Source organism: Apteryx mantelli, chromosome 1 (genome assembly GCF_036417845.1).
Source record: "Apteryx mantelli isolate bAptMan1 chromosome 1, bAptMan1.hap1, whole genome shotgun sequence".
Taxonomy (NCBI): domain Eukaryota; kingdom Metazoa; phylum Chordata; class Aves; order Apterygiformes; family Apterygidae; genus Apteryx; species Apteryx mantelli.
The window spans coordinates 115,731,280-115,746,946 of NC_089978.1; positions in this window are offsets into that span (position 1 = coordinate 115,731,280).

The following is a 15,667-nucleotide window of genomic DNA, read 5'->3' on the forward strand; positions in this document are numbered from 1 at the left end:
CAGGGGAAAATATCTGCTCTATGCACATATTTTATGAATGATCTTCCAGGTACAGGCTGAGACAGATCCTGGTAAACACAATGTCAGCAACCAAGAGTTCCAGCTGTAGCTGTAAATTTAGGTTATAGCCCATCTGTACTTCCTCTTTTACTGGTCACTCAGGTTGAATGGTGTCCCTGCATAGAGATCATAGGCTTCAGAGTATGTGTTGCACATACGTCAGATTTGGAGGATTGCTAGAAGGCCCTTGCAAACCATGCAGCAAGGTGTCTGTCTGAGAGCAGCTCTTGCATGTGAGGCAGCATGCCTCTGGGCACGAGTCCCTCAGTAGCCTGACACACAGACACAGATGAACACTTCAGCAAAGCGGGGGATACATGACAGCAGTCTTCAGAAGCACTACAGCCAACCATGTTGGTGTGGTGCTGCAAATTGGAATTACAGGTCTTGCCTTCACAAGAAGAATCAAGGGTACAGCATTGTCCCAAAGTGAGAATTTAGGAAGTCACTGAAATCATTCCGAATTTATTATAGAAGTAGAAATGGATAAAGGAAGACTACACAGCATCTGAAGATGAGGACACACACTGCCAACATTACGCAATAAAATTTGCTTTTAAAGAACTGCTTGCAAACAAGTAACTACTTATTACTTGCTGGACAGTGGGATTATGTTCCCAATCCACTCCCCCTACCCCAGACACTGAAAAAGTCAAAATAAAACATTTTCTATAGCACTCAGTTATAAATCAGGCGCTTTCAGATAGCTTAGAACTCATCTCTTAAAAGGCTTGTTGCTGCTCTAGGGAGGAGTAAAATAGCTACTGATGGCATTCAAATCATGATCTACCTTCTCAGCCATTAATTTTAAATATGATTCATACTCCATTATGCTCTAGAAACCAAAGAAATTATCCTTTATTGTGCCTAGTAATTTTTCATCGCTATGTACTCACAATGACCAATTTTACTCTTCCCTTTTGAAATGCACTTGAAAACTTGTAAAAGTTAACCCCAATGTTTACATTTACCTTTAATTCAGCTTCATAAGGATTTTCCAATGTAAATCTATATTTACAAAATAGAACAGAATTATTAGCATCTAACATGTATGAATAATATTAGTTTTTAAATTGCTTAAATATTAATGTGTTCGTAAATTAGAAACAGGTCCAGGTCAAACTTCAGGGGGAAAACCAACCTATTGGACTTTGTCTTACTTAAGCACAAATACAAATATACATTTTAATGAATATCTGAGCCTGTCTTAGGACATTTTAATAACCACAGAAATGAAGTCCAAAAACGGATGCGTTTTTACTGTTCATCCTCATTTAAAATATCAGGGTATTTTTTTAGTCAGAAAAAATAAAAGAAAGATCACAGAAAAAGGTCCTAGCTTGAGTTTTCAAAAATCCAGGTGCCATTTGTTGTTTCAGCTATGTGACCTTGTACAAGTCATTTAATTTCTCTATGATTCAACTTCCCACCTCTAAAATGCTGATTTTCATTATCTATTTCCATACGTCACAGGTATGGTATGCTGCATAAAATAGAGACACTGCTTCCTTCACCTTTGAAGGACAGGATGTATCCTCTTACCTTCAGAAACAGGTGCAGGCTCTGAATCCCAGGTCAGGAGAAACACTTTTTTGAAAGCCTGTATAAGAGATGAGATTACTCAGCTGTAATTCTCATTAAGTTTTATTCATAGCGTGCATAGCAGTTAAATACTATTAAAAAAATGGCTAGGTTCTGTCACCCTCCCTACCCAGTCCTATACTCTTTGGGGAACTTGTGGGGTGTCCCAACACACAGTTTATTTTTAATATATATTGGATGGATTAGGACAGAGGAGTAAGTAAGTTAATATTAATTATTACTAGCTACTTCTTTAATAGCTGAATAAAAGCAGTAATCAGAAAATGACATACAGAATTCTCCAAGACACGGCAGGACAAGACAGGACATTTCATCCCTGTCCATCCAGCATAAGAACTCATGGGTATCAGAGGATGAATATACTGTTCCAGGCAGAAAGGGATTATACAAACAAACAAAAAACAAACAATGAAAAAACAAAACCAAAAAAAACCCCACCTCAAAATGTTCCAAGACTCAAGTGATGAGTCCTGGAAATAACAAGGCTTTTAAATGTCTTGGTTTTCTCAGAGTGAGGAGAATAAGAAGTTACCTCTACTAGTTAGAGATAACAAAGTGTTAAATGACACTCAGCCAACAGAACTTGTCACACATGAAACAAATCCCACTCCTCCCAAGAATATAAACTTCAGAGAGCACATTTCCTGCTTAATTACTAAGATTTGATCTGGATTAAGTTATTGATAAATTCCAAGTAAATATGAGATCTAAAAGTGGGAAAGTTAGCTCTATTTTTATGAGCTAAAAAATACTTCAAGAAAAAAGGGAAAAGTAGGTTTTGTAATTGATCCTGGGTAAAGTCTTAGTGTAAAAAATACATGGGACCCGGAAACATCGTTAATCCAAAGACGGACATCTGTAGGATCGGGTAAGGGAGTTCATAAGGAAAGGCAAGCATTCTTATAAATATTATTGTAAAGGTAAATGCATTAGCCTCTCTATTTAGATTTTTTAAATGTATTTCAAAAGATCTCTCTTTGGCAATTACTGATTCTAACTTATGAACAGGACTGAAGTTTGGGCACAGAAAGAAAGAGATAAAAGAGTAAGAGCAAATCTTTTCAAGATGATCTTCTGAAAAGAGAAAGATATTGATGGAATTGTGGAAAAGACAAAAGTTCTGAGAACACAAAATTTGGAATAATTTTTGCATTGCAACTCAAAGTTTCAAAACTGTTTAATAAAGAAAGCCATGTCATGATTCAGTTTAAAATCTGTCATTACTTCAAAATTCGTGGATTCTATCCTTCACTCTTTATATCATATGTTATAGTATAAACGAAATGGAAAACAAACATCCAAAATAGTTATTGAAGCAAAACTACATTACAATTTTGTTCCAAAAATGTTTCCATACTATTAGATTTTTATCCTTGGGTTTCCTTCCATGTTTGTATTTCTTCTATAACTCAGTCACAGATCTACGTAAATGCAATGTATTCATGTATTCCTGTAACAATAGCTTCAAGAACAAAAAGCTACCATATGAGGCTGAAAGTTGGTTAGAGGCTTAGAGTAAGGGTCAAGGACTTCTTTCAGGATTGTCTGCAAATATGGAAGCCAAGAAACTAATGGCTCCAGGTGCATTAGTAACTGTATGAGGCAACTAGAACTACAGGAGAAAGAAAGGAGAAAATGAGACAAGTATCTAGCATGACACTAGCAAACAAAAAGAAAAAAAAAAAAAAGGTGCTTTTGGAACTGATGATTCAATGCAAAGGCCTGAATTTTTTCCTGCTATGTTCAGCTTCCTCTGCATGTTTGTAAATGACACACAATTGTATCAGAAGAAAACTGAATCAAATTATACATTCCCAATGGAAATAATAAGGCATCAAATACTGGCTAACTGATCAAGCAAAAGAAAGGTAAAAACATATAGTTTTCTACAACTGTCATTTCTACAAGTAATAAATTTACATGCTAGCCAGCCACACTAATGGGTTCCAATATGAAGTTTTCATTTTGACCTCTGGCTTGTCAGAGAATGACTAATAAGCAGACGAGCAATCTGTGCTGCCCAAGTCATTTGTTGATATGTCCCCTGTCCATTCTTATCCTGCTATAGGCATCTACCTTGCTTAAAGCCAAAAATCCTGCTCCTCTGGAGATTTTGTGCATAAATACATTAAAATAGTACAAGAACAATAAATAATATCTTGTAGAAGCCAGCAAAGCCAATTTAATTGCTGAGCAGAATTTTTGAGCTGGAAAACAGTACAAATACTTTGTGTATACATTCTCATAATTCTTTGAAGAGGTAGAGATAAATTGCAAAGCAAGCAACCAATGTCCTATGTAGCCGATTTCCACTCACTTTTTTTTAATCCTGCCTCAAATGTATGATAAAATTAAAATGAAAGTTGAAGTAACACAGCATGAGCCAATCTATGAAATTTAATGTCCTAAAGCACGTTCAGCATGCCTGAACAAGAACACGAGGGGGAAAAAGTTAATCTAATTATAAAACTTATGACCATTAAGTTATTTATGTTGCAGATATTCACTGCAGTTCTTTGCAAAGCTTTAAATATGTAATCTAAGAAAAAATTATTTCCATTGAAAATGACTGAGATAACTGGTGATAAGAAATTAAAATGAAATATATTGAAGCCAATGCATGGTAACATTAGATGCAATTCAGCTACTGAAATTGCCTTAGTATTGTAAGCAGTTAAAAAAAAAAAACACTTTTCTCAAATGATCAACATATATTTCCAGAACTATATGTTTGGATAATATGCACAGTTAAGAGTCATGGTGAAATTTCTTCCAAGAAGTGACTCAGGAAAAGATATTCAGATATTTATTTATTAAGTGTCAGCTATGATTCTGGCAGGTTAGGAGGCCACATGCTGCAAAAGTTATACTGTCTAGGAACTGACCTAAACAGGGCTCTAATTCCCAGGAAATGTAACTAGAAAAGCACATCCTACACTGCTTTACATTTAGTATTACTACACGGGTGAAAAATAGGAAGGAATATGTATACACAATGAAATATATATATCCTTTACTAGTTTCTTGTATTTCATTCTTCCCTTTTAGATGCTTCTTCAGTAATAACCGCTCTTGAATCAGTATTTAATTCATGAAATATACAACTCAGCAAAAGCACTCCCACTGATTTCAAACAGTTTTGGCTCAAACTTGAGAGGCAACCCTATTTCAGGTTCCAGCTGACTCTGGCCCTGTTCATTGTACGCTTCCTTGACTTGTGCTCTTTATACTTGTCAAAGTTCATCCATGCCAGTGAGGCGAAAGCAAAAGTCTGAAAATAGAGCCTTAGTTCTTTTGCTTGACAGGTCTTATTCCAAAAAAGGCTGTTAAATTCCTTGTAGCCATGCTATCTCTTTCATTGCTATTGCCAGATACTTGAAGATCAGTGTATACCTCTGCCTGAAGCCTTTTAAATTGCTTAAACATCCATCTTTTTATTTTTCAGTGACAACCTGATATAAAATCTTGAATATAATCATGAGTAGAATAGAAAAGTATGTTTTTCTTGAGAGAAAAAACATATTTGTAATCAGTCTAATTTGTGATTTATTCTACCCCTCTAAAAAAAGGTCTTAAATTGACTTCAGAACATTTCTATAATTCACATGCACCGTGCTCATATAGAGCCTTCCACAGTGCATATACCAGAACATTTTGTATCAGTTTTGTTGTGTGTACTAGGTCTTAAGGTTATTTTTAACTTTGGAAAAGAAAATAGTCATACCATAGCACAGTTTATCTAGTACTCCAATCTGTCCTAGGATGCCAGGGGGAAACCCAGGCTAACAAACTTGTAATTATGCATTTCACTGAGTGGGAAGCCTATTTCACGGGGAGTTTTTTTGATATTTTAGCAAAAAAAATAAGTTTTTTAAATTTAATTTATTTTAGCAATGAGTGCCATTACTAAGGCTACCTCACTTTGCCCTAGAACATAGAAGGGTCTTAATAAAATGGAAGTCAATAACAGCTGTCCAATTCTGATAACTCTCCTACACACTAGGAAAGGATAGAGTCTCTCCCTATATTTATTTGGTTTGCATACAGAGGCCTTTTCTTACCAGACTTCTCAATTGTAAAAAAAGTGTCAGTTAAATTTTTACCGCTCCTAAATATATATTTCGACTCATACAAAGAGAATCATTAAAAGTTTTGCTACACAACAGCATCTGCAGAACTAAATCATTGTCTGTTTTAGGTCTAAAAAGATACCTCTATTATTGTAAGTATTGCATAGTGAATGCTGTATTTCCAAGAGTGCCCATTGCACCATGTGGCTGGTACATTTGGCAAGCTCCATGTCATGGATTCTATGTATCAGCTATCAATCACATCTCTCACATCAATCTGTTACCTTCTGCTGGAAATAACTGGCATATTCTCATCTTCTTAGGTACTGATGTGCATAACTCCTACTTGTTCATTTTTTACACGTATAAACTCCTGTGCTTTAGAATGAGAACACAATACAGATACACATATACTTTATATATATATAATGTATACACACATGCGCGCACACACACCTATAATCTCTATAAAAGCAGCACTGCAGGTGTGTTTTCTTCAGCTTTAAACAAAAATTCAGTAATGGTAGATATACTGAATATTGCTCTTGGAAGTGCTAAAAGTAAGTCACTGGATTAAACACTTAAGTAGTACATTTTATAACTTAAACATTATTACTATTATCCAAGATTCCTTTTAGTTTAATGCAATTTATCTGAGTGCATGCACTAATTTCTGTTCTCAGCATAGCCTTGGGAGGTCAAAAATGTTAAATATGATCCTTTGCAAGTTTTAAGATACCTTTTTGCATTATTTACCGTGGATAATCACTACCCAATGACTCTTATGTACTGACAGCATTCATGATTAAGGGTATATGTATTAGACCAAATACTTAAAATATAATGTAACAGATTTGACTATTCTATATAAGTAGCTACTGAATTGTAGCCAGTATCATAAAATATTGGCAGGTTCTCTTTGTCGTTACAGTTGGAGTCTTTTGGTCAGCAAGCTGCTTTCCTTACATCTGACAAAATTTAATGCAGTATAAGTTGTTAAACTGAAAAGCTCTGCTAATTGAAAGTGGAAAATATGGGGTACTGTGAAGGTATGAATGAAGAGTAACAGATAAAAGGCTTGACAAGAAGGGAGCCTGTATGGACTGTTTAACATTTATAAAATATAAGATAAAAGATATAATTTTGTCTTCATTTGTCTTCATTTTGTCTGCATTTCATTCATGTGAAAGTAGTGACTGGATTCTCACTGGTATAAATGAAAGCTGAATATAGTCCACAGAAATTATTTTGCTCAAATTTAAACAAAGTGTGCTGAAAAACGGTCACAAATTTTCACCTGAAAAAACCTTCTATTTAACATTTATACTCTATAGTGAAATTTGACAACAGAAAGAGCAAGCCCGAGGAACAAAATATTTTTCTACTAGTAATTCATTCTACCAGTCTTTCAAAATCCTGGGCTTCCTCCATAGCATGGAAATACCTGTTTTTTTTCACATTTTAAAAATATATTAGACAGACTCCACATCTTTTATGATTATGCTCCTCACTGGTTAAAGGCTAAAACAAACTGACTTTTAACTGTAGTCTCGAAACTCAGAAATGAAAAGTATAGAAACAGGTGAAACCAATCATCTATTGCAGAAAGCTGAGGGCAGTTCTAAAGTTCAAGAAGCTTTTCAAAAAGGTAAAATGAATGTAATCTTTATGAGAAATGTCAATTTTATTCTGGGCAACTGCAGTCAAAACATGAGGGTTTCAGCTGGAGCAGTTAAGAACCATACTCTCAGAAAACTAAAAGAAGGAAATAATAATATAGGAAAAAGGTTAACATCTTGACATTAAATTACTGGCTTTAATAAAAATTATAGTATGTTTTTATATAATCAGGTATCACTGACTACTATGGCAGGCAATAAACCAAAAATGAAAAGAGTTGATTCATCTGTCAGTCTCCAGTTGTGGTAGAGCTCTGCAGGAAACCTAAATGTGTGAGTCTTTGAACGGAGCTAAATAGCTTTGTGAAATAAACCCTTTTTACTTTCAAGCCTCTGTGATAGAGATAAAAGTATCATATTCAGACTGGCTTGTTTTGTTCAATAGTGTGGAAGACTTTAGCTGAAGTTTCAGAGACTGGCCCTCACCTTTTATGACTTCTTCTGCAGGTTTTTTAATTGCATATTTTTTAATAATTAATTTAATGAAATGCATGTTTTATTGCATAATTGCAATATGATCCTTAAACCATATTCATCAATCTTTATGGGGTGCAGCTTTTATAGCATTACAACTACTTTATTTTTAAAAAAATTTTTGAAAAAATGCCACTTTAGTACAATAATTATCAGTAATTGTATAAATTTAAGTCTTTAAAACAGTTAGTGATTGCTAATTGTTAATAAAGGAACATTTTCAATAAGCAGTTCAGCAGCTAAAGCTGCTCAGAACAGTCTAGTAGGGTTTTTTTTTTTTTTAAGTGACTAAACAGATAAAGTCAATGGGAGATAAGTACCTAACCTATTAAAGAGCTTTGAAAATCTCAGCTGGTATTTGTGAGTGTCATTAGATGCTTAAATTCCTTAGGAAATCTGAATTGAATTCCATTCGCACATAGCTGATTTGCTGTATACTAATATCTCAGTTGAGTTTCTGTATAAAGTTGTTCTGTGCATAAGCATACTTGGCCAAAGTTACACCACTCAAATCTCCTGTACATTAAAATGGTTCCTCACCTGTCCGGTTGCTGTGAAATTGTTACAAAGGTGCTTATACTAGTAAAACTTATTTCTGCTCTGGCAGTGTAATAACTATGAAGGTATTAGGCTTATTCATAATGATATAATTTTATCCATAAATGGTATTGACCCATAGCCCTATAATTTAAATAACACACAACAATCATACATACAGAACCTATCAGTTTTTATATTTTAAAATTGTTCATATCTTAGCATTAAGCAGCCTTAATTGCAGCTGTGAATAACTGAGTATAATTTGGGGTTCACAAAATTTCAGGTACAAAAAACCAGAACTGAGATAAGACTGAAAGCTTGTCTTAAGCTGAAATGTCTCATAGTTTAGAAAACTAAAATGCAAAGATATTCTGTGTATAATACACAAAAATACATTTCTATATATTGTACATAGTATACATTATATTTATATATTTTTCCTTTTCATTCGAAAGACCAGTGAATCAAATTTTGTTTTGTTGTTTTGTTACATCTTGATATCATGAAGACTTGGTCACAAGGAGAATAAAAATTTGAGCCATATAACTTTATACATACATTGGTGACTTGCTGAACCAGGTTTGCCAGACTATTTTCAGTTGCCTAATGTAACCTTAACAAACACAGTCAGTGTATTTTAAGCATTTATACTGCTCCTACTACAATATAAACTAGGCATCAGTCAGAAATATTTTATGGTGTCATATCACATCTACAGCAGGAATTAATTCTGAAATTGCAAAATATCTTCCTAAAGGACTGGTATCCATAAATTTTCAATATTTTTCTCAAATGATGTTAGCATTGGCTTCTACTGAAAACTACTAGTAAATTTTGATCTTTGTAGCATTGCCCTGTGTTTTACAATTGGGCTTGACTTGTTAAAGGTTTGAAAGCGCTATCTTCTTTTTTGGCTACCAAAAATTAATACTAACTTCTAAAAAACAAAACAGTAGGGGAGAAGGATACAGAAGTGAAGACAGGCCAAGAGTCAGTTTAACCTTTTTTCTAGGTACACCCAGCTATAGAAGGAGCTGTGTGAAACACCTGCAAAAGAAATATACCTTAATGTCTGTTCCAAAATATCAAATACCGCATTTCAATCACAATGCTCTAAAAATACAATGAATTAAGCATTGGCAATGATGACAAGTAACCCCTGTGAATAAGTTACTCTGACAGTATTCTGCCAACATCCAAAAATGTCCAGATTGTGAAAGCTGCAGGCTGTCTGCTTTGTAGATGACAATTATCTTAGAGAGAACAAAGTCAAACGCTGCAGCACACATAAGCCAGAAGTATGACATTGCTGGAGATATTGTATGCATTTTGTGACTATGAAAGTCACAGTAGACTGGAGGACAGACATTACAGATGTCTTGGGGGGAAATATAAGCCTTAGTATTTCAAGCAATATTTACTTATACTTAATAAATTAATAATTCAACTTACTATGCAGATCTATTTTCTCCATTATACAAACATCCACCAATTACCTGTTTGCATGCTTTTTTTCTCCCAAATACATGACACACAATTGTGGATTATTAATTTGTACATTTTTAGTCAGTAAAACAAAAATGGTTTGAGTTTTGCAGTTTGGACAAATAATCCCCCAAAAGATATATTTTAAATCTCTTTATAAACTGTAGGATGATGAATAATTTTTATGGCAGAAAGTATTGCCATCCAAAAGGCAGTTTAGAGCCTTTGAAAAACAGGTTTTTTTGAAAAAAGAAAATCAGAAAGTCCTAGCAAAAAGTAATCAGAATGCTCCAAGTCCTTTATGGTCATCCTGATTGTACACAGGTGCTGATCAACATCCATGGACTGGGAGAGGAAACTAAGGAGTAAAGCAAGGGTAGGTAATGCCCTGCTACTGTCTGTGTTATTTATTGTCTGAATCAAGAGGAAGATAATCACAAGCTAGACAGTTCACCGGCAAAACCCATATGAATGACCTTCTTTTTGCTGATTATAGTCATGTTAAAAAGGGGAAGACAATATAGTGACAATATTCCAGGAATAGCCATCAAAGACAGCTGAAATATCATTAGAAATACCAAGTCTTATCCAGAAGACAGTATGCACAGTAAAGGTGACTTCAGGCACATGGAGTCCATTAACAGCAAACATCCTTTGTAAACTCAAAATATTTTGGCCACAGGAGTATGACCAGCACTGCCACAAAAATAAGAATTTCCAAAATCTCCTCTCTTTCATTATGGATATTTCTGGAACACCACAACAATGACAAACTTCTCTAGAAATAATTGATCTTATTGGGAAGGACCTGAAAATAAATCGGAAAGAATTTATTGTATCTTCTGGCAGTCTAAGGAGTGCAGAAAAACTAAACACACCAAACATGAAACATGAACACATTTAGACTGCAACTTCCATAACAGTTTCACAAACCAACTGGGAGGCTTACAGAAATCACAATTAGAAGAGTAAAGAAAAAAAGTCCTGATTTTCATCATGAAGTTTAAAAGTCTAAGTAAATTAATCCAAGACCAGAATATCTGGTGGCATGTGGTGGAGAATACTGAGGGAGCAGAAGGGACAGATTAAAAGCATTGAATGCATTTTTGTTTCCAGAAGGGGGTGGGTTTAGTCCAAAGCGGATGATGTTTTTACTTCTGAACATTGATCTCCCTTTACATTATAAACAAGATCAGAAATTAAAAAATAACCACACCTCTCATATCACAAATAATTAACAAACAATCGTACTTTATTGAAAAATCTAAGTAATTGCATATAATAAGAACTGCAGACTAAAAAGGCTTTCTTTAGCAGCCTGGAATTGTCAACAGGATTTTGGAGACTATTTACTTAAATAATCAATAACAAACCAAATGTTACCATGACAACTATCATATTACAGATGCAGCACTTTGTATAACCTTTGGCTTAAATGAACTTTTATAAAACTCACTTGGTTTAAAATTCCCTTCACTACAATCTCCTCTCAAAATTTAAAACAAGAAGTGAAAATGTGAATTCTGTTACTTTTTATATGGGTAAGGCAGCCAGCTTACTAAAGTGTATGTCTGCAAATCCAAGTTCACAATGAAGGTAGTTGTGACACAAACCCATTCTAATGGCTACCTGATTATGTGCACTGAAGAGTCAGAATTCAGCTGGACATGGTGCTAGTGCTGTGGCACTTTTTTCCAGGTCATTGGCTATAAAAAGGCAGTGCTCAAAAACTAGTGGAGCTTAGGCACCCTAATCTGCTAAGAAACTGAGGCTCAGGACCTTTGGTACCTTCTGATCTCGTAAGAGATTTTGAAAGCGCAGATGCTGCTACTCTCATGGCATCAGGAAGACTGAAGGTCATTCTGGCTCTTTTGATGGTGGACCTATCATCTTTTAGATGAATGGTCCCTTCTCAGTGACCAGGCACGCTAAGACCACCATCCTCATCACTTAGAGTTACAACCAGGATACCATCTTTGACTGGGTCTTCTCAGTGTATAAATCTCTCTAACAGTAATCTTCCTGGATCACATTTTCAGTTACTTTGCGTCAACTCTCTACAAGTTCTCCTTCACACAAAGCATCAGTCAAAACTACTGGAGTCAAATTTTGTGGAGTTTTCTGTGCAGCTTTCTGCTGTTGCCTACATCTCAGATAGGCTACTGTTACCTCAGTCTCACAGTCCTCTGCTAACAATATGAGCCTTCAGCTTCTGTCTGAAGATTTGACAAAGTATATATATGTATTGCATATGCAGCATATATCTAATGCATTACATATGAAGTATAAGAGGAATGCATAACTTGAAAAGTTAGTAGAATGGATAATATGCAGGTTAAACACCATTCTAAAAGATGCTAGAGTTATAGCTGAACCCTGTCTAAATTAACATCTAGACAAAAGAGAAACAGCTCTGAGAAGTATGAAAAATGAAAGGAAGAAGAAGAGAAAAATCAGTGGTAAGAACAGTTTTAACAAGTATGTGCACAGTTCTGGAAACAGAACTGGACTTCTGGCAGTGGAGTCAGCTGGCTGAATTTAAATGTTATTTTTGATCTGTAGCGCAGAATGTGTTTGGTGATAAAGGTTAGATATGATTTTTTTTATAATAAGTATCCTGTTACATGATGAGATTTATGTCCTAATTAGTTTACAAGCCTGTAGTCAGTCCATCTTACAAACAATTAGTTAAGAGATTTTCTTAGCCTAGCTTTTGATATGAGTGCAATAATTTCTAGCTTTTCTTCTTCCTGTCCTCTTCATTTCCTGCACTGGCCATTAACAGCCTAAGAATAAAACCTAAAGGGCAAAAACATCCTTAGTTCTTAAATGACAATAAAGAACCCAGCTTGCCCAACAGTAGCCTTATTCTCCAAAACAAATTATCACTGCTGTTTCTCAGACTACAGCAACCAGTTGATGCATGTTGTGTATGTACATTTTGTGCAGATATCAGTATAAGATTTATACTGCTAATAATGGAAAAAACTGATTCAATACTTTATGCAAGTCTGAGAAGTGAAGAAGATCACTGTATTCTGAGTCCTGTTCTTTGAGCTAAATTAATAACTTCCACTGTTTTATCATCAATTGTTCATTCATATTTCAAAATCACAAAGACTTCATTTTAAAGGTATTGTACAGCATGTTCTGTACAACAGCTGTTGGCATTATTTGAAGAGGAAAACGTTTCTGAAAACACATATAAGACATCAGGAAATAAACTCTCAGAAGCAATTGCTTTAGGCTGAAACCTGGCACAAGGAAACATACTCAACCACAGTAAAACAAATTTAATAGTCATTTCACTCAGGACAAATCTGGCCCTATGTCTTAATATGAGAACAAGAATTACTTAACTGAAAAATTAAATACAGACCCTGTCAGAACATACCAAGTGAACATATAGATGCCTTGTGATGACCTCTTTTGCCAAGGCAGGTTCAAGAGACGATAGGAACTGCCAGTGATGTGCCAGTTGTTGATGCTGTGAACAAAAACTAAGCACAAAGCATTGCTAACCCTCCATAGTCAAGGTTGCAGTTTAGTTGTGTTCAGAACTGACTTTGGCATCATCAGAAGCACGCACTCACAGATCAAAAGCTTTAAAAATGGATTGTTCTAGTCAAGAGAAAAAAATCAGTTGGTACAGGAAAATTAAAAATTGTAAAATGAGAACATGTTTTAAAGCTACTGATAATTGTTCAAATACATTTGGGGGAGAAGACAAAAATAAAACCTGGTCATGTTTGCTGATGCAAGGAATGAGATGAAAAGCCTTTTTGCAGTTATACGATTAGTTTCTTCATCTATACTAGAAAGCGTTTCCTGACACAATCTCAGGTCTCATTTGTGGATTTTTATTTCACAATATCCCCTTAGCAGCACACAGTGAACCTGTGATCAAAGCAAGTCCTTATAGGGTGAAACCATGTTTTGTGAGTCAGGGCTGGCTACAAAACAGAAATTCCAAGTTTAAACCAGTCCTCCTACACATTGAGTATTGACAATAATTACACAAAAACATTTTGGACTATAACTGGTTTTGAAATAAAGACCAAACAGTACGCAGGTTCTGTAATTTCTAACTGATTCTGTGCTGGGCTACTAATATTTACAAGGCAACTCATTGTGCAACTCTAAGCAGCAGAAAGTACTCAAGAAAACAATGCTCACTGTTTTAGTCATGTATAGCAGAGTATACGGGTTTTGTTTGTTTGTGTATTTATACATGCACACACACTTTATAATAGCTAAACATTTTATCGCAAAAGTATAAGAAAATACTTCCTTTCAACATCTTTTCCCTTCAAAAGATTAGGGAGCCAAAACCACTAATATCTTGACAGACAGGTATTTTCATCTCTCCTTTTGCTAAAGCAAACTTTTGGATTCCTTCATCCCACAAGCACACTTTCTACTCTTCACAAAATGTTTTAAGTTAGAAATGGCCCCTAAAATTGCAATAATTCCTATGACATGATAGACTGTAACAGCTCCCTGGGAGTGCTGCAATCTGTAATGTCAACTGCCTCTAAATTAAGAGGTTTAATCTGGTTAGGGACAGATTAAGAAAACCCTGATATGACAGAATTAGTCTGGCCTCTTAATTACATGTGGATTATGACATTTTTTCTTTTCCAAATAGTATTAGAAGTGAACATGAATATATTAAAGAAATAGCCAGGTACTACACAGAACTTTGCATTGCACAGTGTTATCACCTCTCAGCAAACCTTCTACCACAATAAAGTAATACTACCTGCACAATCAGGTCACTGTATCGGCAAAAAAGAGAGGCACACACAGTTAAACTAGGACTTTAAGCACGGCCCAGAAGAAGGAGCAGTACCTAAACCTTATCAGTCTAGGAGTAACTCTAAGAGGCAGCATGACAAAAACCATATGACCCCTTATCACAGGTCTTCCTCTCTATCTCTGCTTCTGGCAGTAACTTACCACCTTCCTGTGCAAAGCCCTGCACATTGGCTCACCTGTATTATCAAACAAAGAGCTTGAGCCAAGGTGTATCCAAGAACCTCTCCCACATATCTTATGCAGAAAGGAGTAAATAAGCACACAACTCCAAATAATCAGTTCAGAAGTATGGGGACACCATCCCCTGTTGCACTTTGTGGCACTCCTGTGAGAGATTCCCATTGCACACCGACAGAAAAGCTGGGAGACACAGGTGGGAGACACAGGTGGGACCAGTCTGAGAGCAGCTGGGAGCAATAGGTGGCCTCCTTGAGCTGTGGTACCTAGAATACCTGTGTTGGTCTAAAAACTGCAGGTAGCAAACAGTGCTTCTGAGAATGCAGATATAAGTACATCTAGTGGCAGTTATGTTGCAGCCTCTGATGGAGTCAACTAAACACACAGAGAATTGTCCAACTTGTTGATGGATTAAATGTGATCCTGTTTAACTGTATCCTGTTTAGGATTAAACAATTCAAGCAGTAGAAGAGGGAAGTAGTTACTAACAACGCTTCCCACATGGGTCAGACATAATTTGCCTAATGACATGAATAAAAGTGCATGTCTGTGCAACTATGATTTTTAGTCACGTGATTAAATAGAAGACAAATCTTCAAGTGCTTTTTATACCTCCTCCTACCCTTCCTCCCCAGGAGGGATGTAAACAACATGAAAGAGTTCAGAGCTTATTATTTTGTTATTTTTTACCATTCTTCACATGTAGCATTGTTTATTATGCACCTCCTTTTCCATCATTCAAGAAAAACTGTACAAACACAA